Source organism: Varanus komodoensis, unplaced genomic scaffold (genome assembly GCF_004798865.1).
Source record: "Varanus komodoensis strain SLA01 unplaced genomic scaffold, ASM479886v1 scaffold27, whole genome shotgun sequence".
Lineage (NCBI taxonomy): Eukaryota > Metazoa > Chordata > Lepidosauria > Squamata > Varanidae > Varanus > Varanus komodoensis.
The window spans coordinates 4,936,287-4,962,117 of record NW_025335701.1 but is presented as its reverse complement, the minus strand read 5'-3'; the positions used below and the strand labels follow the sequence as shown (position 1 = coordinate 4,962,117).

At 42.3% G+C, this 25,831-nt stretch overlaps 1 protein-coding gene across 3 annotated transcripts in view; it reads right to left on the bottom strand.

Annotated features, from left to right (window-relative positions):
- WWOX (WW domain containing oxidoreductase) overlaps window positions 1-25,831 on the bottom strand; it is a 713,985-nt gene that overhangs the window by 386,048 nt on the left and 302,106 nt on the right. The window contains exon 9 of one of the 3 annotated variants that reach the window (XM_044434021.1): window positions 21,653-25,831. This exon is cut by the window's right edge and continues 13,115 nt beyond it. The exons of the other annotated variants lie outside the window; for them this stretch is intronic. The gene's annotated coding sequence lies outside the window, so the exon portion shown is untranslated. Of the gene's footprint in view, window positions 1-21,652 lie in introns of those variants that run through there. 3 annotated transcript variants of the gene reach the window in all.

Sequence of the window (25,831 nt, the reverse complement as noted above, 5' to 3'; positions counted from 1 at the left end):
AGTTCTTCCAATCTCTCCTCACAGGGCTTCGTTTCCAGTCCCCTGATTATCCTTCTTGCCCAATTCTGTACCTTTTCCAGTTTGTCTGCATCTTTCTTGAAGGGTGTTATATATAATGTAGCCCAATATAGCATAAGCTTTTTTGGCAGCAGCATCACACTGTTGACTCATATTCAACCCGTGATCTAGGACAATTCCAAGATTGTAGTGTTGTTGAGCCATGTATCTCCCATCTTGTAACCGTGCATTTGTTTCCCTCTTCCTAGGTGCAGAACTTGGCATCTGTCCCTACGGAACTTCATCCTGCTGCTCTTATTCCTTGGAGAGTGGATAGTAGCTGTTTAAGCACTCTCGCTTGTTCTTCTAACAGTTCAACCAGCTTACATTTATTGAAAGTAGGTACCATGCTAGTCTCAGGGAGGAAAACAAACATTGCACACCTTTTGCAGGTTACTACAACTGGAGAGTCCTTTTGATGCCTTGTATGCTATACAATAAGGAGAAGGAAAAAAACAGATTTATTGATTTGAGCCGGTCATTTGTAGCCTGACTTCTATGCTGCTCATAGTGACCTCCTATCACTTCCCAGAATCCCTCAGGCATATAAGCCGTCCTGAGACGTGATAGTGAAGGACAGCATATAAATGTTTTTAATAAATAAATAAATATGCAGATTATCCCGACCACCTCAGCTAGTCTGAAACAGGGTGGCTCGATCGTTAATAGGGACTGGCCGATACCATCCTTTTATGCCTATACTCCGCTATTTTCTTTGGCTGTCAGTCCATTTCCCAGGGCAATTCAAATTGCTGGGTTTAACCTTTAATGTTCTAAAATAGAGCTGCCAGGCTGCTGACGGGAACTGGGCGTTATGTTCACATGACTCCAGTTCTCCGTCAGCTTCACTGGCTCCCCATTGAAGTCCAGACCCAATTCAAGGTGTTAGTTATGACCTATAAAGTCCTGGTTACCTGAAGGAGCACTTACGTCCATATATGCGCCTTGAGATCTCCGGGAACCCTCCGTGAAGGATATTAGGAGGGTAAGTACTCGGAGGAGGGCTTTCTCTGCAGTGGCGCCACATCTATAGAATGCGCTCCCCAGAGAGGTTCGCCTGGCGCCGTCGTTATTTGTAAGTACTCGGAGGAGGGCGAAGATCTATTTCTTCAAACGTTATTTTAATTGTTAAATTTATTTATTTATTTATTTATTTATTTATTTATTTATTTATTTATTTATTTATGGCCAGGTCGACTCAAATTAGATTGTCTTTGTATTGTTTTTATATTGTGTTTCTTTATTTATTACTGTGAGCCGCCACGAGGCTTCAGCGAATGGGGTGGCATAGAAGACTCCTAAATAAATAAATAAATAAACAAACAAACAAATGCCTTGGAGCCAAGTTATTTGGCCCCGTATTTATCAACATGGACTCTTTTGTCCTCACCTGAGGCCCTACTCTCCAAATAAGGCAAGGTGGGTAGTCTTTCGGTGGTGAAATGCTTTCCCCAGAGATGCTCAGCTGGCACCTACATTATTCCTTTCTACTTTTCTCTTTCTCTGGGTGTTTTAGGCACTGTTTTTAATGCTTTTTGCATCGTTTTGACCACTTTTTCTTTTTTCCTTCTTTAGTCTCCCCACGTCGTGCTGCTTTTATCCTGCTTGTATTGGTCTTGTAGAATTAGAACTGTTTCCTTTTTATTTCTATATTTTTTAATGGTGCTCCACCTAGAAAACTTTGATTATTGTGTGATTTAAAAGTGTAATGAACAGTAATAGTATTTTCAAAAATCACTGGCTTGTGCACACACCACTTTCCAAGGGATGGAAAAAAATACTACCAATTTATTAAAGAGGGACATGAAATAAAGAGATAGCTATCATTTTCCTTCATTTTTCAAAGAGGATTATAAGATATTACAATAAATCAAAAGCATCTCTGGGTAAGCTCTTTAGCACAGCCTGACAGGTTTACCAAGTTTATATCGCAAGTTCTGCAAGGCTCCTTAAGAAGAAATCATTAATGTTACAATTACTAACCCCTTCCCAAAATTCAAATGTCAAAAACATTTGGTATTGTGTTTAATTGGACAACTTAGATATGTTTCAGCCTACCAGTTCTAAGCTCTGTTAAGGTACTTGAGAACTACTTGAAAGAAATCAGAAAGATTATACTTAAGAGAAAACAAAAATCAGCGTATGCAAAAAGGCATCTGAATCTGCAGAAAGACATCTGAGTAGGCAGATAACTACCTATAGTAAGTAGCAATACTTAAACAGTATTGTTTAAGACTGTTCTTTCTTGCTGACAATTATTTGAAATTGCAAATAAAATTAAAATGGGAGAAAATAAGTAGCAGTTCTGACATTTATGAGTATTCATAATGAAGTTACTTGATTCCAGGTTTTTATTAATATAGACAGGTTTTTATGAATACCTGCATGGAGACAAGGAATGATGAGCATGTGTAAGACAACACAGTATAACAATTTAAAAATCACTAATATGGGTGTGAACTATCTTCAAATTCATGAAGTCTTTCAGTTGTCAGGAGCAGAATTCCTGTGGTCCACAGATGTGTTTTAAATTTATGAAAGAAGAGTACTCAGGTACTGCTAGCAATGACGTTATACATGTGAAATGATCTGGAGAATTCACTAAGAACATAAGAACAGACATCTTGAGCAAACCAAAGACGTGTCCCGTTAGCATTCTGTTCCCACAATGGCCAAGCAGAACTGTATGAGAAGTCCCCAAGCAGGAGTTCAGCACAAAGGTAGTCCCTTTGTGTTTTCCAGCAATTTGAACTTGCTCTGCTCATGGATCATGTAATATATAACTTGTCGTTAGCTGCCATTGACAGTCTTAGCCTCCTTGAATTTGTCTAATCCCTTTTGAAGGCAGAGTTGATGCCAGCTGTCCTGACCTCTTGTGTAAACAAATTCCATACTTCAACTATGCCCCGTGTAAAGTAGGACTTCCATGTATACCTCCTGAATGCAGCTTGTAAGATCAATCTAGGTCTATTTCGTCCACCATCTTTGAGAAAACCAAGGGATTCTGTCCATTCGCAAATACTTAAATGGGACGGTTAATTTCACATGTTTGATCTTTCAAGCAGTACTGACTTCAACAGGCTCTTTGGTCAAGCTGAAAACAGCAAAGAAGAGAATTAACACCTCTTACTCTCCAGCCCCACCTTTGCTGGGTTTTATTTAGGCCAAGGGCCCTTGGGCTCTGTACCTCATGCACTGTGCTTCTTGCTCTTACCTTCAGGCACCGCTGGAATCCTCCCAGAACAATCTCCTGGATCAAGCTAGAAGTTGCATGGCTTTAGAGACCCACCCTCATGGGCTGCAGCCAGCGAGATATATACCTTGGCCTAGTACTCTTCAAAGGCCTCTTGTTTAGAGACTGATGCATTCTTATTTATACAGAACAACTGCATGTAATCTGCTGATCTGGAGATGCATCCCAAAATATTACAGCCTAGAACTTCATTGGGATTCATTAGCATAAACATACTGCATAAGGAGGAGGCATTAAAAGGAGAGGGAGGAGATAGGAGGAAAGGAGGGAGAGAAAACAAAGTTCAGATTGAAAGGTTATTAGATGTCTTCTTTTGTCATTGCCTGAGCATTGTTACAGTTATGAGGGGTTTCTGACGAAGTACGTGTTTTTAGCGAAAAGATCAACAAATGTAATAAACGAGGGAAAGTACTTGAAAATAATTTGATTTCAGTACTCCCATGAAGAGTCAAACATGTAAATGCAAATTAAGTCAACGCTGTCTAAATACAGTCCACATTTATAAATAAGCCGTCACATCCCAATTTGTTTACTCTCATTTGGTGATAATTGTTTACAACAGACCATATCAGTAAATTCTATAATGGGAACCACAGCCAGGAAATGTTAAATAATTAATGTTACCCTCCCAGCCTCTTGCATTTCGGTGGATATAAATGACCGTGTAATTCCAAACCCAATTATCACTACTTAGCCATTCCATTTTGTAGTTAAAATCCCACAAAATTAAAGTGCATCAATTGTTAATGGTAATAGACCAGACAAGGGATTAAAGATTATTTTTAATGTTTACTTCCTGTCAGGAGGGAAGTGTTTTGGCAGGAAATGTTTCAGACGAGCTTCTCACTCAGTACCGATCCATAGAATATGCTTAAACTTCCACTTTTCTGGAAAAATATATAATTGACTTGTTTAATGTGCTTCTTTCCTAATGGTACAAAGACGACTCACTATGACAATTTTATTTGGTACAGAATTCCAAAAACTATGGCAATAGTTCTGACTCTTCCAAAAAAGGAAGAACAGGTTTTATTTTGGAAAGGGCAATGCCACATCCTGTTGCTCAAGCATCATGGATGCTTTGCTATGGAAAGCCACAAAACAAAAACAAAAACTCTGCCTTGGGTAGGGACAATTTGAAAGAGAGAGAAAGTGGGGTGAAGACGCTTTTCATTATTCCCCACTTTTATACCAGGAACTGTGCCATAGGAAGTACCTCCTGGGGTACAAGCCAGAGTGCAGAGGGCAAGAAAGGGTCGTGAACTCCTCCCCATTTGGCTTAGTCATGTGGAATAGGTACCTCCCGAGTACCACTGTGTAGTTCTTCCCTGATGCATGTGGCAGGTAATGGTACTTTTAAAGTGGCGGTAACTAAATCTGGTCCCTGGATTTGGCCCGGCTTTGACAGCCCTTGGAGTTTTGGGGGAATAAGCGGCAACTCGCCCAGGCAGAACGCTGCAACAGCCCCTCTGCTCCAGAGTTGGGGAAGCCTGCCGCCCCTACAATGCTTTGGGATTACAGGTTCCCATCATCCTCAGCCAGAATGGCCATTGGTTGTAGATGGTGGGAGTTGAAGGCCATGGGTTTCCTAGCCCTCTTATGTATTGTCAGATTGCAGCCTAAGTCTACCAATATGCAGTGCAAAGTTTATTTGGTGGTGGTACTGCAACTGCTGCTAGAAAGAAGGGAATTAAAATTAGCCCTTGGAAGGAGACCTCAGTGGGACAGGAAAGCTGATAGATTGCTGGGCATGTGCAGAGCATTGTAACCTTCATTATGGGCAACTCTGATTCTTGTGTTATTTGAGGCTGGCCATTCCGACTGCTTATTTCCCCTTCCCCGAGGCCACTGATGGTGAACCTTTTAGAGACTGAGTGCCCAAACTGCAACCCAAAACCCACGTATTTATCGCAAAGTGCCAACACTGCAATAAAGCCTGAAAACTGAGGTTTTAGTTTAGGAAAAACAACTCACAGCCAGTCCAAGCAAATATGTATATATATCCTTGGCAGTGCACTGACCGGCCATGCGAAAGCTCCGATGGGTCGTGGCTCATGACGTCATCTCCTGGTGCCGCTAGTCCTTTCCAAGCATGCGCATGGCCCCTTTGTGCACTGTTCCCCAATGCTCGGCTGCTGGGGTGACTTGGCTCACGTGTCGACAGAGAGGGCTCTGCGTGCCCACGGCGGCACACGTTCCATGGGTTCGCCACCACTGCCCTGGGCAATAAAGCCTCAGCGCATTGCCTAAGGCCTTTGAGGCTGACCAGATTGAGGGAGAGCTGATGGAGTCTGCAATTGCATTCTCTCACAGATAACCCAATAATGCGTGCCACCCTATGTTGTGATGGAATGTCTCCGTTTTCATTTTGACCAGTGCTGAGAGCACAGAGTCTCTGGCTTGGACTTCCTCGGTTCTGCCTTTCCTTGGGGCATGCAAGCCTTCAGATGGGGTAGAGCACTAGTGAACCACTATAATTTTCTCCTTTCCCCTCCATGCACCAATGCAATTTGGTTTTCTGGACAGAGAATATTTCTATAGTGCTTAATACTTCGAGCTTTGTCAGTATAAGGAATTAATATAATTTTGGAAATGATATTTCACTCCAGGTTGCGTAGCTCTGTGTCATGCATTCTTAAAATTCTTGGCACTAATACACTTTTCAAGTCAGATAATTATTTGAATTGTATGGCCTGCCTATACATTCCCACTGTACTACTGACGTGAAAAATGCTAGGTCTTTGCCATAAGAATCCTTCTGTTTGCTTATTCCAGTCCAGGGCTAATGCAAGAAAACAAGCAGTAGAGTTTGATCTTGAGAAGGAAAAACTGTGCCAACATAACCTACTTATCATGAGCCAGCGCACACACACAAAATGGAGGAGTAACAGCCAGCAGCAGCCTTTTGTATTACTCTTACAGCATTCCCCCCAGCCCAGATTCTGCAGTGAGCCAAAGCCTTAGGATGATTTTAAAAAATGAAATGCAAATGTACAGTAGCCTTGATGCTGTGTTTTACATTGGCCCATGGCCAGAAATTCTATAGAGAATGGAAATTAAAGGGGCAGTACAGAATAGCCTGTGCATAAATGCAGAGAGCCTAAAAGCCGAGGCTTTGTTGCGATGGGGTGGCATAGAAATGTTTTAAATAAATAAAACAGGTGTAGTGGTTTGTGTTGAATATTGCTAAAAATAACAGTTACTAATTTCAGGCAATTTAAAAAATAAGGGCCAGTGTTATCAGTTATTTGGCTGTCATTGCTCTCACTGGCCGGAAAGCTGGAAGGTGGAATTGGAAGTGTTGATCCACCTAGCCTAGTATGATCTGCACTGATGGGTAGCGGCTCTTGAGTCTTTTCCAGCCCTGCCTGGAGATTTCATTTGACTCCATGGTACAGGACGAGAACACTCATAGACACATGCATAGAGACAGTGCTAAAATCATTATTCTCTTTCCCACACTTAACACCCAACAACTATCCAATTTAGCAATTATACAGAGCTGCTACTTTTCTACAACAACAAAGGGGACAAGCCCTTTCATGTTCAGATAGGAAAAAGCCCACTCGAAGAACGACAGTTACATGGAAGGAAAGCTGTCTCTATTCTTCATGGTCTCTGTGCATCACACACATGGGCGCCTGGCGAGCTTTCCTCAAGGAGGAGGGTGGTGTTGCTCAGTGCACCAAAGAGGAGAGGACAGATCTGCCGAAGGTGCAGTCCTCTCTTGATTTGACATGGAGGCAGTAGTGTATAACGAAGGTTGATGGATTTGACCATGTGGCTGCCTTACAGAGGTCAGTCAGGGACACTCCAGCATCGAGTGCAGTGGAGATGGATGTAGCTCTAGTCAAGTGAGCTTTGACAGGTCCAGAAAGCCGAAGGCCAGAGAGGTCATAGGCCAGACATATGGTATGGATGATCCACCTAGAGAGCCTCTGAGGAGATACTGGGTTTCTTCTGCATGGCTCACCATAGAGAATGAACAGCCTTTGAGTCTGCCTGAGAGGCTGAGTTGTGGATCAGGGGATGTGAGAAAGTTGTATGTCCTTGGATCGGGTCATGGAAAGATGGCAGCCATGTAGACTTTGATCGACGAGTAGAAGAGACCTCTTTTGTATAGAGTTCAAATATGAGAGAATTTGAACTGGAGAGGCAGCAGCCGGAGAGAAATTATGCTGGTTCGCACAGGACTCAAAGGTTGCCCATTTCACACTGTATGACTTGCAAGTGGATGGTTTATGTAATGCGTCTAGCATGAACTTGATGTCAGGAGGGACTAGGTCTGACAGACCCTCCATGCCATGAGACGGAGTGTCGACAGATCGGGATGGAGAGTTCTGCCATGATCTCAAGAGAGAAGGTCATCTCTGTGGGGTAATGGCAGAACGTTTGTTCGGACAGGTCGAACAGGAGGGGAAATCATTGTTGCCTGGGCCACCAAGGAGCAATGAGAATCGTGTTGGTACGATCCTGAAAAAACTTTGCTAGAACCTTTGGAATTAGAGGAAAAGGTGGAAATAGGTAAAGCAGTTTTCCATTCCAGGATAGGAGAAAGGCATCTCCTAGAGAGAGTATGTTGAAACCAGCTCCTGAGCAGAATTGAGCTCATGCCATGCTGTGTTCAGTAGTGAACAAGTCTATCTGGGGCATGCCCAATGATCCCATAGGGTTCGAAGGACCACAGGATGGAGTTCCTACTTGTGGCATGTGGTAAAAGTTCTGCTCAAGAAGTCTGCTAGAACATTGGTTGTGCCCACCACATATAAGGCAGTTAGCGTGGCCCGCCTGGTTATGCAGCAGTGCCAAATGGTCATGGTAAGGTATGCTAGGCTGCTCGACCTGGCTCTGCGTTGCTTATGTATGCCACATCAGTAGTATTGTCTATAAGAACTCTGTCATGGCGATTTCGGATACAATTTTGGAAGGCAACCAAAGCCTTCTTGATTGCCAGGAGTTCGAGGAAATTGATATGGTGGCAACTTTCCCGGGGACCCCCCCTGAAACGGATGGTGACTTGTCCACAATGTGTGCCCCAACCAAGGAGGGAGGCATCTGTCACATAGTCACTTGAGGGTCCCAAGGGGAGAAAGGGACTCCAATAGCTGTAATGTTCCTCCTTGTCCACCAATGTAGGGATTTCGAAACCCATGGTGGAAAATAGAGCATGGTATGGCATGGCTGTATCGTTGGGTTGAAGGACACAAGGAACCAGAGTTGGAGAGGCCTCAGGAAGAGATGGACTAGTAGAACAACTGGGATTGCTGCAGACATGAGTCCTAGAATGCATTGGATCAATCTGGCAGTTGGCAAGGATATCAATCAGGGATCTCACCTCTCTGGACATTGTAGAGAGTCTTCATGAGAGAGGAAGGCTTTCGCCAGTATGGACTCGAGTCTGGCTCCAATGAAGTTCATTGACTGAGAAAGAGAAAGGTGAGATTAAGTTGTATTAATGTAAAGTCCCAAACTGGAAAGGAGGGAACAAGTTAGCTGTGTTGCCTTAATGAGTAAGTAATGGGATGCCATTCTACCCCAATGTATAAGATGATATCTGGCCATGGTAACTTGGTAATTGGCTATTTTTATGGGGAGAGCGGACAGGGAGTAGAAGCGGTGACCAATAGCATCCAGGCACCTGCCTTCCTTGTCAGACGTAGTGGCATGTTCCCTTCTGGAGTGTGACTGGGCAGACTCTACAATGATAGAGCTTGGCCGGGGGTGTTGAAATGGGAATTCACCGTCTTTTTCTTGGATGCAATACATATTTTCAAGGTAGCGAGGTGGTGGGGCCATGAATGCTGGGGATCGCCTTTCATGTTGGATCACATCCAGCAGAGCTGGGAGCTGTGGAATGGTTACAGGTCCAGGAGACTCCGCATAAACAGCCTCGAAGGCTGGGTCTTTGGGTCTTGAGGGTTCTTGCCATTCGGAGAACCTGGGATGGAAAAAATCCAATGTCCTCAGGTGGTTGAGATAGATCTGAAAAAGTTCTCATAAGACCTGGTAGAATATCGGATTGCCAGTCCAGAGAGGATGCCACTGAGGCCAAAGTATATTATCCTCATTAGAAGAGACCTCCGCTTCTATCTGTAAGATTGCTAAGCAAGGAGGATGGAGGTCGCCTATCCGCGAACTGTAAAAAATTGGTAGGGTCTTGAGCCGGTTGCTACAATGCACTGTGAGAGCTGGGACCAGGCAAAATAACATATTCTGAGCTCCAGTGCAATCCTTGTCTTGAGATGACAGATCTTCATTATTATAAATAGAACTTGGAATCGAAATCCCCTTGATGTCTTGGGGAACATTGATGCTTTTTATGTGGAGTCTGGGCCAGAGGAGATCGAGAACATTGTTTAGCTCCTTGTCTTTCAGGTTGGAGAAATACACTCAGTACCGAGGGTGAAGGCTTGGCTCGCCTCGGCTTTGTACCTGAGGGAGAGCTGATTGAGGAGGCTGAACTGGTGACTCTCAAATTTCTCCTTCAAACACCAAAATGCTCCTTGAAGGTTGAAATGGCTGTAGGGATTGTCTAGGTTTTTCCTGGCTTTGGAGCAGCAGTGTGTCTCCAGTGCACAGGAGGCTGCTAGGTACTGACGACTCAGAGTGAGTAATGGACACTTTCGGAGCTTCCCTTCTCTTTTACAAGGGTAAACGATTTTGGTGGCTTTGCTTTCTTTTCTGCCTTCTTTTGTTTTGCCACCTTGGGCATTTTCACTGGTGGGGGAAGTGGCGAGTTGTCTGGGTTTTCAGCCGAAGCCACCGTAGTGGACAGCTGAGGGTCTTCGGTGTCTAAGGCGTGGCTCCAAAGTTCCCCTTTTCAATGGTCAGCCTGGTGTTTCCTTGCCTGCTTTGTAAAAGCTTGGCCGTGATAACAAGACTCGATGACGTGAGACTCTCCCAGGCAAAACAAACAAAGGGAGTGGCCATTGGTTGGTGGGAGCTTGTTCCCGCACGTGGTACAGTTGGTTGGTGGGAGCTTGTTCCCGCACGTGGTACAGTTGCGGAAAGCAGCCTTCAGCGCCATTGCCTGGCCAGCAAGGCATGACAAAAACCCTCAGCGGTAACCGCTGTAGGATGTATTCAACCTTTTTCTTTCTTTTTTCTCCTTCCTTCCTTCCTTCCTTCCTTCCTTCCTTCCTTCCTTCCTTTTTTGCTTCTAGCAATAGAGAGAAGGTAGAGAGAGAAAAAACCTGACCAGAGGGAGCTATTATGTATAACTTGCAAGGTAAGTTGGAGAGAAACTTCCCGATGTGCTCATGATGGTGGTCGAAGAAAAACTGAGGTCTTGGCCAGAGCCCCGCCCTCATGCTGGCTGCGTTGGGGGCCGGGCTCCTGCTTAATACTAATTAATCAGCTTTAGAATCTTCCCAAAGAACTCTCCATGCATGCGCAAACAGCCTATACGTGTGATGCACAGAGACCACAAAGAATAACTATCAATATCCTTCCAATATTGAGGCAGTAGCAGTGGCAATACTAGGAGCAGTTAACTGGTGCTTATGAAAGGGAAACGGTTCACACATATACCCTGCTTGAGTTGCTTCAGTGCCTAGGAATACAAACGTGTTCATCACTTGGGGACATGTGTAGACTCAAGCAGTGATCCCTAGTGTACACAGGGAAGGAGGCTGTACACAGGGAAGAGTGGTCCCTATTTTCATCTGTGAAATCTTAGCAAGTGTGTTCTACATCTAGAGAAGTATCAATAAAGAGGGAAATGCATCTGGAAAACATATTAAACTTCTCATAGGTTGCTCAAATATTTAGGACATTATCCAGGAAATGAAAGAGTAAATAGCAAAAACAAACCTGGTCATAAAATCCCTCTGCCCAGAGCTCTTGCGTCTATCAGTATATTTTGCCAGTGTACACATATTTCCATCAGGGTAGTATATTTTGTAGGTAGGTGGGGCTTGACCGAGTGCTGGGAGTGCTCTCCAGGAGCTTAGACTGTGGCCCACTGCAAAGGAGACTGGAGTCTACACACAGACTCAGTCTTGAAGCAGGAGAACAGCACTTGAATGCATTCACTTAAGATTCCCTTTTCATTTTTTGAATATCTGCCTGTCCATCTATCTACTAAGATCTAAACAAAAATAAACTCTTCTCATTTCCATAGATTTCAATGGGGTGAACATTATACATGTTCTTTCCATGAAAATTAATGGATTGGACCTGTATTTCCTGCATTTTATTTGTATAAGCTGATTAGTAAATGAAATGATGGTTTAAGTCTCAGAATTTATGCCACCTGACACATCTAGGTTTCAAAAGGTTCTTCTCTCCCCTTTTCCAGAACTTGAATGGAATATTGAGATGCTAATCACTGGACAAGAGCTGACCCACTTGCAAATAAGTTACTTTGATACCTGCCTTTATACTCCGATTCTGAAGGGCAGGGCTGGCTGATGAGAGAAAGAGAATAGACCTGGCCTCCACTATATAAAAATCTAGATCAATTTGGTAACTTGCTTCTTTAATAGTGTGTGTGCAAAGAAATAATTTAGACTCCCAGTTAATTTGAGTATTGAACTGAAATTCCACAGCTGCTTTCTGCCAGTCCTGAGAACAGAAATTAATTTCAGTGACCAAGTTGAACAGAGTGCTATTCTGTCAGGCAATTAGTCATCGTCTTTTGCTACTCAGGGCCTATCAATGTGCTAATCCATACATAAACCCCTGCGTTCCCCTAGTCACTCACCATCTGAAGGGTCATTTAACTACCCAATCTCTCCATATGCTCTCCTATCTCAAATATCTGTGGCTAAAACACACACACACACACACACACACAACTGCATGTTTAGCTTTCTCCTTCCTGTTTATTGCCAGCAAAATTAATGAGCCTGATTTACATTTTTTTTCCTGTTTGATCACGACTGCTCTTGATTAAGTAGAGCTCAGGGTTAAAAAAAAAAAAAAAAAGTACTCCAGCTTTCTTCCTTGGTTTGCCAGTTTATTAATGAAAGAAGCAAGGATATTGATGGTCCAGAAACTACAAATGCAGCACTTAAAGGCTATGTCCTTCCACACTATTCATTAACAAAATCTTTTATGTTTACGGACATGTTTATTGTCATATACAGACACAGTTCACACTTATGGTACTATTCCTTATGCCCATTATATTTTCCTGTTTGTCTGTACCATACATCCTTGCCATGTTTAGCAGTGTACATAAAAGAAATTCCACACCGAGCATGTCAGATTGAAAATCATCAGATTTTCATCTGACATGCATGTCGGAAATTGGATTTGAGGAAAGAATAACTCTGTGTGTGGGAGCTAAATGGCCTTGGAATGGATCCAGCTAAGTTGGAACTTATGCCGTCTGTGTCTTGTTCCATTCCCTATCTCTTGACGTCCATAACTTTCTGTGCTTCTGCCTGGTTGCAGCAGCTCCTGTCAGCTGTTTCAGCTGTAGCAGTGCCCATGTCAGAGTCATGCAAAGAAAGTTCAGGGACCCTTAATGAAAGCTACAAGTCCCTCTGCTTTGGACCTATCAAGACACCCTATTGTCTTCATTGACTCCATTTTTTCCATCTATACATTTACGGAACAGCAAAGCCTTCTAAACAATAACTAGAGGGTGCACACAATAGGTAAGGAGGAGGGATAACTCTTCCACAGTCTGGGTACTCCTCCATGACACTGGAAATCATGGGAAATGTAGCTCTCGTCATTTCTGTTGCACTTTGGTTGCCTGTGTTCCCCCTTGAGCATTTCTGCAGACGGTTACACCAGCCTCTAGATGAGGCAAAATGCTGCTGGGAGCTCACCTCCACTACCAGGCAAGTTTAGATGAGAAACAAATGTGAGTAGCACTGACAAAACTCTGTGGAGTGATTTTTAATGAATCAGCCCAATTCCCAGTGGGCTTATGTGGAGCAAAACTGAGAGCTTACATGTATTCACTTATTTATTTATGGAACCACAAGCAACTATACAGAGTTCTAGTTCTTTGGTGCCTCATGGGCCCTTTGTCAGACCCTGAAAAGTCCAAAGCAGATGGTTCATTTGAGGACCGTCCCCCAAATGGAGGGCACTCTGATAGTGCAGGGAAAGCCGTATGAGGCAAGACTGAGGGAGCTGGGTCTCTTCAGCCTGGAGAAGAGGAGACTCAGAGGGGATCTGTTGGTGACATACAGGTACATGAGGGGGTGTCACACGGAGGTGGGTAGAGACCTGTTCTCCCCTGCAGAGGAAGGCAGGACGCGCTCCAACAGAGCAAAGCTCAGGGAACCAAGGTTCAATTTGGATGCCAGGAAGTACTTTCTGACAATTAGGACCCCAAGGGTGTGGAATGGGCTTCCATGGGAGGTGGTTGAGGCCCCATTGGTGAGGGAGTTCAAGGATAGGCTAGACATGCACATGGTGGGCATGTCGTGTGCGGAGCTGGCTGAAGTCGGGGGTCAAACTGGATGGCCCGGGAGGCCCCTTCTGACTCACTCTGTTTCTATGTTTCTCTGGTGGTTGTAGGCTGTTTTGAGGGACCAATGCTGTAGACGCCTGACTAAGTTTGAGCTGGGCTGGGCTCTTTGCACTGCTTGGGCTGCACCCCTGTTGTGCATACTATCATGACAAAAGGGTGCTACCACCTCTAGATTCTGTTTTTTGATACTTTTCCATGACAAAAGTGTCCTTTTCTAACATTCTAGCTACTGCAATTCTGAAAGAAAACATCTTTTCACTTAAAAACAACACTTTTTTTAAAACATCATTTTTACTTTGGTTAGTGCTGTGCTGGGACAGGACTTGGTGAAAATGGTAAACCACTTCTGAATTTTCTTACCTTGATGAAATTGTCCAAAATGCCAGAAGATAAATTCCCTGGTTTGGAGGCCCTCTATCAGTTATTTAGGAAGAGTGGACAGCAAGTATGAATGCTGCTGTTGCTAATGACACAATTAGATCAAAACCAAAAGGAAGTCTAAGCAGATTCATGCACGGTGGCACAAGTAAAATCAATGCCGCACAACACATACATGGAACATGATGAGTGTGAATCAAGGCAAACTATACACTGTAATTCAGGAAATAGAACAGTTAAATATTACAGGACTTGGTGTACACAAACTAACATGGACTGGAATGGGACACTTTCAATCAGGCTAACACGAAGTGTTTTACTCTAGAAGCACAAACTCGGAAGAAATGGAGTTGCTCTAATAGTGGGGCAAGATGGAGCACAGGCAGTAAGCAGCTATAATGCAAAATCTGACGAAGTAAGATCAACTAGAATTCTAAGAAAACCTATCAACATAACTATCCTTCAAGTCCCAACAGCAGATGCTAAAGAAGGAGAAAGAAATTTAAAATTTCTATGCAAGCATTCAAACAGAAAATGATGACACTGAAATTGAAACAAGACATGGTGTTAATCCTAGCTGACTAGATTGCAAAGGAAGGAAACAAAACAGAATCCAATGTTGTGGGAGAATTTGGCCTAGGGGTCAGAAATGAAGCAAGAAAATGACTTATAGAATTCTGCAAAACCTACAATTTCTTTATTACAAATACAATAAAGCAACTGATCAGACAAAATTGCACACAGACATCACCAGAGGATCAACATGCAAATAAAACAGACTATGAAATTTTATGTAAGACATGGAGAAGCTCTATTTGCATTGTCAGCACAAGAGCAGGGAAAATTTGCTGTAGCGACCATCAGCTCTTAATTTCAAAAATGAAAAGCAAATTCAAAAATAAGAGTAAAACTGAAAAGGATGTCTAACAGAAACATAGCAGTAAAATATAACTTAACATTCGTGAGGAATTTAAAGTCCACGTAAAGAACAATTTGCACTACTGAACTCAGTTGATTTTGACTGAAGCCAGATTCGTTAGGAAAGAATGCTAAGAGAAGCAAAGCTAAAGGCGCCAGAATGAGGATCAAAATTCAACTTTTTCATAACTATCACATAGAGAAAAAAAGAACTGTTACATCAACCCATGCAAAGAACTGGGAGAGAATCGGAGATCCAGAAGATCCAAGAAGTCAAAGGGAAATGCAAACCTAGATTAGGAATTCTGAAAGACAAATAGGGGACTTACTATGAGACCAGGAGAAAATGAACAGTAAGTGGAAACAATATGCAGAAATCTGTATATTGCAGAAGAGATGAAATGATGTCAGACTCCTGCAAATCCTGTGAGGAAGAACCGACTGTATTATAAAGAGAAGTTAGAGCTCTCCTGAGAGCACTTGAGTGAAGCATCCAGGGTAGACAGGGTACCAACAGAACTATTCCAAGATGCAGGGAATGAATCCGCCCCAGTCCCACCAAGGACAAGTAAAAAATATGGAAAACAAAGCAATGACCCATGGATTGGAAGCATCAATATGCATTCCAGTCCCAAGGAGGAGATCCCAAGGAGTGCAGTAACTATAGGAACGTTTTCCTATGGAAGCAAAGTGATGCTTAAACTGTTGCAACAAACAATTTTACCCTGTGCTGAGCAAGAGATGCCTGACGTTCCAGATGGATTCTGAAAAGGAAGAGGCACTTGAGATCATATTGCAATTATACACTGTCTACCAGTGCAGCAAAGAATTGCAACACAACTTGACTGTGCCGATCACAAGAAGCTAGGGACGATCCCAAAAGAAACTCGTGAGCCTCAGCACTTGAGGGTCCTGATGTGAACCTGTATCCTGTTCAAGAAGCTAATATTAGAACAGAATATAAAATGGATCAAATATGAGCTGGATCAACTCCAGGAAGGAAGCCAAAGCTTTGAGTTTACAAGAACTGAGCAGGGCTTTCATGGACATTTTTGAGGGTGTTCATTCGTAGGGTTGCCATTAAGTCAGATGGCACATACTCATTTTTAAACATGAAATTACAAACGACTTACAAAACCAGTTCTTACGGCAGTGCAAGATCACATTTTGTTATTCTTATGGGTAAAATAATACCTTACCTCAAAGTGGTAAAGCAAGGATCTTCGTGTAGATCAAACACAGAACTCCTCTCCTGTTCCAAACTCACATTTTTGTTGCTAGAAGGGAGTGTGCTATTTATTTGCCATGCCCAGACTTTGGAGCAACTTGCCTGGGGCAACTGGTTTTCCCCCTCCCAGGGCTAGCCTTCTGCTGCAGCATCAGGACCCATAACTGCCTTTCAAAGCATGAATGTATTTCTGAATTGAGTACACTTTGTAGAATCCTTCTAGTGCAGTTTTAAAGCCTCTGCTTTTAATCATTATATGTACTAGCTCATTACTCTTGATGGATTTCTTTTTTTAATTGTTTTTATTCTATTTCACACATTTATTTTTGTGTTAGCCAACCTGCACTATACAAAGAAAGATGGAACATAAATAGTTTAAATAAATAAATTTTAATAAGTAATATATAGTTGCAGTCCTTTAGCAATTTAAAGTGCTATATAAATGTAAGTACACCATTGTTATCCATTAGAACTATAATAGCTTTTTTATTTCTGTGAAAGCAGAAGGGAAGAGAAAAGGAAAGGAGAAAGCTTTATCCACTTCCTATTTATTTTAGTATACCATAAGGCAAGAATGTTCAAATTTTGCTGTAACTTTCAGAAAAGAACTGTCTAGCAGGTTGTCCAGAAGTATATCCCAATCATCAGCAAGATGATTAGGATCAGAAGATGGCAAAGCTTAGACATAACTAGATAGCAATCTGGGAGAGAAATGGCAGAACCCTAAGAGGTGCTCATGACAAGGGTGCGCACCATTCTGAAGATAAAAGTCACCCAGGGCATTGTGAGACAAAAATCCCAACTTTAAATATAGGCTGACGGGAACTGAGCTAGCAGTGCCCAATCAAGAAAGGATCTTGGGGTTGTAGTGGTCAACCTGATGAAAATGTTGGCCCAGTGCACAGCTGCTGTGAAAAAGGCAAATTCATATTAGGCATAATCAGGAAAGGAACTGAAATTAAACCTGCCAAAATTGTATTCCTGGTACACAAATCCATGGTGCAACAATATTAGAATACTGTGTACAGTTCTGGTCCCCTTACCTAAATGGGGGCATTCTTTAGTTGGAAAAGGTACATAGAAGGGCCACAAAAATTATCAGGGGGCTGAAGCAGCTGTCCTGTGAGGAGCAGCTACAACAACTGTTTAGCTTAGAAAAATGTGAGTAAGGAAAAAGATGAGAGAGGTGTTTAAAATTATGCATGGCATGAAGAAAGTGGAGATGGAAACGTTTTTCTCCCTCTCCCATAATATTAGAACCTGGCGCCATCCTATTTAGTTTACAGAATAGATAAAAGGAACTACTTCTTCTTCACACAGTACATAAACCATGGAATGCACTGCCATAGGAAGTAGTGATGGCCACTAATTTGGATGGCTCCCATCCTAATAAATCCTTAATCCAAGGCTTAATCCATCTGTCAGGCCTGATGTGGCCCATCAGGATTTCATCCCTCTGTCCTGCTCCCTGCCCAAGTGGGCTATGATGGCCAGTCTGCCATAATGATTAGACTGCTAGATTGGGACTTAGGAGATCTAATCCCCACTTGGGTATGAAAGCCACTGGGTGACTTTGGGCCAGTCACTGATGTTCAGCTAACCTACCTTACACGGTTGTTGTAAGCGTAAAATGGAGAGGCGAGCATAGTTTCCCACAAGAGGAAAAGCACAGAATATATAAATGTAATAATAAATTAACTTTTCCACAGAGATGGGATTGTGTATCAGACTTGGAAAATAAGGTAAGGCAAAGCAGATGACGCAAGCCCTTCCCTTTTACCTATTTGCTAAGCAAGCTTCCAGGTTAAGCAAAGTCCTCTACACCCCCAGGGGGAAGAGTAGCCAGTTTCAGCAACATAAACTGAATGGCTATTTACCAAAACATGCATTATTTTATTTTTGTTGTATAGGTGCTTTAAGTACAAAACTGCACCTTTTTTATTCCAAATTGGCAGGGTACATTGGCTTGCAGACTTATGTTCATTAAAAGTAACTAAGAGGTCACTTCACTTATTTTGTATCTGCCTGACCCAGCATTTCGCCATGTGCAAGCACCCAGCAGTTCAGACTGCATGGAAGGGGGGCCCATTTGCTAGGCACACAAGCGGGAGGGGGAGGGGAGGGAACAGAGCTCAGTGGGACTCCTGATCTTTGTATTCATAACATCCTGATTTCAATTCCTGGCATCTCCACTTAAAGAAGATTTCTTTGAGAATTGCTGCCCATGGTATTAGAATAATTCTGCCCCCTAATTTGGTTGTACATGCTTAGTGCAGTCAGCTCAGGAAACATGTTCCAGCCTACAAAATCATGGAAGCATGAAGATTTTCTCCTTCTTTTCTAATACAAGACACGGGATGGGTCAAAGAACGTGACTGGCAGTAGGTTCAGGACACTTTTAAGCAGTGCCCCGCAACCCACAACACATATGTAATGTAAGGGGCTCACTGGTATGACAAGGGGCATGGCAATGAACATTACCTTAGGCACCACTGAAAGGGGCCTGGGCAAGTACAGAAAAGATGGCTCTGATGGGCCATTCTGCACAAGCTCGTTTCAGCCACAGCAGGTCCTGGCACATATCAGTGGCTATCTTAAATATTTAAGCCACAGCAGGCAGTTGCCCTGATGCCTTGTATGTAGACTTGGCAAGGGAGAGCTGCTGGCATGAGTTGTCACTCTTGCAGGGGATGCACAACAATCAAGGCTTGAATATTCAAAAGGAGAGGGGAAATTACTGTAGAGGATTTTGCAAACCAGGTTAATAATGCTTAGCCACGGGGCAGTGGAATGGAATTCCCTGTGTTCACAGGCACCTTAAGTACAAGCAACCGGCTGGCTATTGAGCTAGATCAGAGTGCCACTGAGCGAATTTCTGTGTTCAAATGAACAACCCTCCCAAATCTTAACTCCTAGTTTGCAGGATCCCCTGGGGAACTCTCCTTTTCCTGCATTCCTCCCCCTCACCATATAAGATTACAGAGGATTGCTACCCACTTTATGTAGTCCTGTTGTAAAGATTGGTTCAGGGTCATGTGGCCCTTGAAGCAATTCATAAGGGCTGTGTGATTATCTCTTCTTCAAATCTCAAAGATGTGAGATAGCCAATTGTTGTTTCTTGTTCTGCCATGACCCGAACAATATTAAGGGAATGTCACAGAGAAAGTACTTTAATGGTGCGTCTGCAATTGCGAAACCTCCCAATCACTTCCTATTTTAACATGACTTCATATAAATGGCAAACCTCACAAAAGCCACTTCAAAGACGCAGCCGCTTTAATCTTTTTCAATAGAATCAGAAGGGCTCTTATCTGTTCTCTGACCCTATTTCCCCTCTAGCCTTAACACTCTCAGCCACTGAAAAGTCAGAACCATTAAGTTGGTGTCAAGTGGCTGGTGCTATTCATATTCTATTACAGTCAATGGCAATTAACACTGCCAGGCAGGGGGAGTTGGAGCTGGAGCTCAGCTGTACGCTCTCCGATGGACACAAATCTTACCTTGGAGGAACATTCGGCAATGGCTGAGACCTCCGCTCGCAACGCATTCTTCAAGACACTTTTTCAAGGGGAAAATAAAGGGAATGGATAAAATTCGAAAGCCATGTATGAAATGGTAAATACCCGTTGGAAATGGTATAAATGACCATGTTAACATGAACTACAAGCTGGTGAGGAGATGGGAGAAAAGGGTATGGCAGAAAGAGAGAGACCAAGAGACCAAGGATTGCCCCACCTACCTTGCTCTCTAGCTCTGCCCACTTAGCCCCCATCAGATTACCCCCAGTGGACTGCAACCCCTGACAGGAAGTCAAAAAGGGCTGCCCACCACTGGTATAAAAAGATGAAGCACCCTGTGATCCTGTCTCCCTACCTCCTAGCACCCACACCATTCTGTTCAGTTACCTGGTTCAGTGCCCTGTGAATGACCAGCCTCATACATTGTGAACGCCTCAAGTTGACTCAGTTGTACAACCTTCTCATAATGACTCTGGACACCACTTATTTTTAGGAAGTGTAATGGGTATATTGATTTGATAGCTTAAAATAGTGTTTCCAAAGGACAAGAGGGGGAAATACCACAAACCATGTCCTTTGGGATGCAGGAAATTTGCCATTCAGTGTAGTCTCTGTTGTTTAGCAATTGATGCAATAAACAAGATCCACATGAAACCATCTAAAATTCAGTAGGAATAAGTGTACTCATCTGGAAGAGTTATCTCAAAAACTACTATGTTACAAATACCCTATTATAGGTGGATATAATCAGGAGTGAAACAAATGGAATTCGTAAACATACAGAGGATTGGAGCCTAGAGAGATGCATCTTTACACTTGCAAAAAACAAAGGGATGCTTTTATAATGATTTGGTTCAGACCTGGCACTGCACTATGGGTTAGATTTATATGAACAAGCTTTGGGTTCTGCAAAGAGATCAGAAGCTATTCTATTTGCAGTCAACCAAACCTGAAACTATGGCTAGTCTTAGCTATGGTTAAGGGTTGGTTTGATGAACATCAAGTGGTCAACAAGTAGTTAAGAGTGGAAACAAAGGAGGAGAGAACAATGAGCCCAAGGCCTGTTCACATAACAGCATTATATCAAAATGAGACTTCTGTGTAATGTGCTCAAAACGAAATATTAATGAGTTCAAAAGGCAAAAGAAAATCAGCAGCAAATGTGACCTAGGGGAATTTAAATTTTCCAAGCAATCAAAGAAGAGAGAAGTTCACTTTACACATGTTGAGAATATCCAAAGCTGAACCTTTGGTTCCATTCCTACATGGCTGGCCGATTCCAGAAGGTAGTGCTGAGGGACTATGGCTCTGTGCCATGGCAACTTTGCCATGGAGATCCACAGGGTTCCATTTTGTCCCCCTTGCTATTTAACGTCTACATGAAACTGTTGGGATAGGTCATCAAGAGGTTCGCGCTGCAGAGTCACCAGTACACTGATGACATCCAGCTCTACCCAGGGCTGTCTTAACGCATGGACCTGATGGGCACTTGCCCATGGGCCCCATACTAATCTGTGTATATTAACCCTTGGAAAATTGGAAAACTTCCAAAATTAACAGTAGTTGTAGTTCTCGTAGGGGCCCCAGTACACTGCTTTGCCCAGGGCCCATAATGCTGTTAAGACGGCCCTGGCTTTACCTCTCTTTTTCAACTAATCCAGGTGAGGCATTGGCTGTCCTGAACTGGTGCCTGACTGAGGTAATGGGCTGGATGAGCTGAAGTTCAGTCCAGATAAGACAGAGGTCCTTTTGGTAGGTGGTCTGGGCTTTCAGGTAAGTGATTTTGGCCCTGTCCTGGATGGGGTTGCACTCCCTCTAAAGGACAGGGTCCGCAGCATAGGAGTGCTCCTTGACCTGGATCTGATAGTCTCTGAAAAGTTGCATTCAGGAATCTGACCCTATTTCTGACACCTTTTGCTTCTTGCCTGTCCTTTGCAACTGTGTTTCCTCTGCCATTCTTATAGGCTTCTTCTTTCTTGTGCTCCAGGAATTGTCTTTTGGCATCCTTCCCTAATAATGTTTTAGTCTACGGTTCTTCTGGCTTGTGGTCAGTTAAGTTGAGCAATGCAAATCTATTCTTTATGTGGACTTCAGGGATATTACTTAAGTTATATTTTGGCACTGTTTCTGTTGGTGATCTTTTTTAGTTTAAGTCTGATTTGAAATTCAAAGTTGATGTTCACTTCTGCAGTCTGCTTCTGGTCTTGTTTTGATCAGAGAAGAATAGAGCCTTTTTACTTCTGCTTCCAATTACATAACTATTTGATTTCTGTAGTGGCCATATGATGAAGTCCATGTATACAATTATCTGAGTGGTAGCTTGAAGTATGCATTTTCAATGAACAGGATGTTGGCTTCACAAAATTCTATGAGCGGTTCCCTTGCTTCATTTCTTACCCCTAGGCCAAACTTTTGGACAAGAGACTTGAACATTACTTTGATAGGTTTTCCACTAATTCTGGTTGATATTATACAGCTGGATTTTGGACTATAATCTCTTACTGCCTTGCTACATCTTTCCTTAGTATTACAGCCACTCCATTTTTTCTGAGTTTATCATTTCTGGAGTAAAACATTTGGTATATGTTTGTCTGGAAATGTCCCACTCCAGCTCACTTTAGTTCATTCACACCAAGTACTGCAAAATTCATTCATTCCATTTCCTGCTTTATGATTTCCAGTTTGCCCGATTCAGATTCCATGTCCCAATAGTATACGTTGTACATAATTTCCTTCCACCTCTGTGCATGTTGGCCACTAAACTTTTTTTTGGTTTTGATCTAGTAGTTTTATGAGCTCCAATACTACTAGTATTTGTCCTTTGCCCTTCCCCAGTAGCTCATAAAGTGAACTTAGGGGTCATAAGACCAACTTAGGGGTCTTATGTTCTGGCCCTATCTCTTGTTTCATTTTGGATTGCTTCTTTATAAGGTTTTCAAGATAAGAAAATTCATAAGTGAGTTACTACATCCTTCTTCTGTGTAATATTAACTAGAGTTAGCTTGAGCATCACCACTATCGCAAATAACATCCCAAACTAGTTGAATGATCTGCACAGTGAAGACACCTGCAAACCAAAATCATGCTCTTGCAGTTGCCAAATATACCATGAGCATCTCTGGCAGAACAATTTTCCTTGGCATATTCCAGCAGCATAAGCCAAAGATCAGCCATGTAGTTTGGAAGTACATACCATTCTGGACTCACCATGGACCTGTTCTGCATACCTGTGGTGAATTGGATGTGCCATATATGTTAATGGAATCCTTCACAATTAATTGTATGCGTATACCTAATTCCTTCATAAATCGAAGCAGCTCACATGTACTGGAATGAAGAAATGTGAAAAGGTGTACACGTCATAAAATGCTAACTCCAACAAATGTGTTGCTATCATGGTATGGCACAAGAGTGCCATTTTGTTCACAAAGCCAAATCATGCTTTGGAAACTGAGTACTCCGTCAGGCCTGTGGGAATCAATCTGTTAATAGTGTATTTCCCTAGTCAATGGGGTTACTATTTTTCTTTGAAACTCCCTTGGTTATAAGAATTCTGTGGCAGATACTTTGGAATTCACCCTACAGTATGTCTCTCAGGAGACCTACGTTCAAAATTCACTCTAGCAGAAAAAGTAATAGCCCCAAATCTATGTTTGATGCACTTGGGAGATTACAGTGCATGCCTGCCTTCCCTTTCTCTCAACTGTTCATCTTGTTAGATGCCAAGTTTTCTTTGGGAATCACATACAGAAAGACCAAAGAAATGGTCTTTGCAAGATCATCTGTCTACTACCTTGTTGCACAGAATACAAAATCAGTACATGAACTTGGTGCTCTAAACACACATAAAAAATGCCCACAGTGAGAAATGCAGGCTGCAGGCAAGGTCTCTCACTCAGTGAATATTGTCTATCTGTGTAAATACCTCTTCAAAATACACAAAACCTAACAAAATATACACACAACAATCAACAACAAATAAAATATACACACAACCCATTTAATATTTCATCTGATGTTTTATTTAAATATTTTAGAAAGTATATCTATGCATGTCCATACATAAAATTATTGTGTGGTTCTGCAGTTTTGTTCTATGGTTTTCACATATTCACTGGGTACTATAAGTGTGTGCCAATCAGATAAATAAATAGTAGATATGAATAGAATTAGCTAATAAACTAGACACATTCCCGAATCCCATAATTTCCAATATCATTCTCCAGTAATTACAAACATTTTCAGAAGTGTACTTTCATGTTTATGTGTGGTGCCACTTTGGTGTTTTTGTGACCATAGCTGAGGACTGATGTGTTGGTGTACTTTGGATAAAATTTGTCAAAAATTTACTGCCACTTGATCGCGCTTCCAGGTTTCTGCATGTGTGTGCATGTTTGTTTATATAAAACCAGACTGGCACTTTAGCTGCACTCGCTTATAAAACAATGTCTACAAACACACACACACACACACACACACACACACACACACACACAGAGGGAGGTTGGAGAAACCTATTGAAATGAATTCCAATTGGTCTGACAGCAACCTGTGTATCCTACAGTGGACTGACTTTTTTGATTCATGCGGATTCCGTGTATTTGCAGTTTAATTTTTCACTTTTGGGAGGGGTTTTCAGTTGCATAAGTACGCATTAGCACTACTTCACATTAGCACAAGTAGAATGAAAATCTAGTAAAAGAAACATCCAACACCATCAATTAATAGATGACTGAATAAAAGGTAGCTGAGCATCCCTAAAACTCAGACCTAGATAAACAGAGAGGCACAGTGTAGGTCATGGATCCACCTCCACCACAAATGAGCACTCTTATTGAAGTTCTCAAAAACACAGTTAAGTGCACCCCTTAGCTCTCACTGTGGAACACTTTGTAAACCTCAAGGGAATTCTCTATGAATATCTGGCCTTAACACGGAGAAGGAACAATGGACTGTCCGGGACTATCCATTCTTTTTCCCTTTGGGAAAAGATGAATTTGTGAAAAGGAATGGCAAATAGGAGATGGCCCCAGCAAAAATGGAGTCATCTGGGGACTATGAGGAGTGATAATTCCTGCAGGAATTTATATTTAGATGTCGTTTCCCACCACGCATCTTTGCTGGAGCCTCATGGGATGACAGTGTTCTACAGGAAGGGCTAATTCTTTTTCTATGAGAAGTACACATGTTGAAGGAAAATAATTCCTTTCCTTAAAGAGTGCCAAAATTAATTTCTTTAAAAAGTCTCAACATTACATGCAAGCAAATTTATCTTCATTCTATATTGGCAGAATACTTCTTTCATATCAGTTGGTAATCAACACCAACAGCTACAGAAAAACTAAGAACTGTGTAAAAATGAGCAAGAAGTTCTTACTCCATAAAAAAGGCATGAAAACATTGCCTTATATTTACCTAATGATACGGCTCTCGTTATCCAATATGATGAGAATAATATTGAGACAGTTAACAGGGAAGAAGGAATATTAGTAGTAACATACATCACTCAGAGATAAATATAAATAAATCTCCACATGATTACTTTCAGTGCATCTACATATAAATGTTATTACTCACAGCCAAAGGCTGAAATTCATCAATAAGCAGAACAAGCACCCAAACACTATTATATACACAAGCTGCAATGTTCAACACAGGTGAGAGACTGTGCCTATGTTAGTAGAGAAAATGATAATTTAGGACTGTGGAGAGTCTTGGTTTAGCATGAACAATCTGCATGCTGATGTGTACACCCTGTTCCATGTCACTTGGCTCCTCCTACAAGTGCAAGCATCTAAACAAATCAGAACTAACATGTTTAGCATGCCACCAAATACCAAATCCTAGCTTGTTGATTCCAAACAAGCCAGGATTCCTAAGTCAAGAACAAATCCTGGCTGAGATCCAGTGCTGTCCCAAACTACATTACTACTTGAGGCCAATAACAACATTGCACTCTTCTACTTTATAGGGCCAAGGCAACTGAAATGGCATTTCAGCATTGGCAACAAGGCTGAGCCCTCCTTTCATCAGAGGGCAGCAGA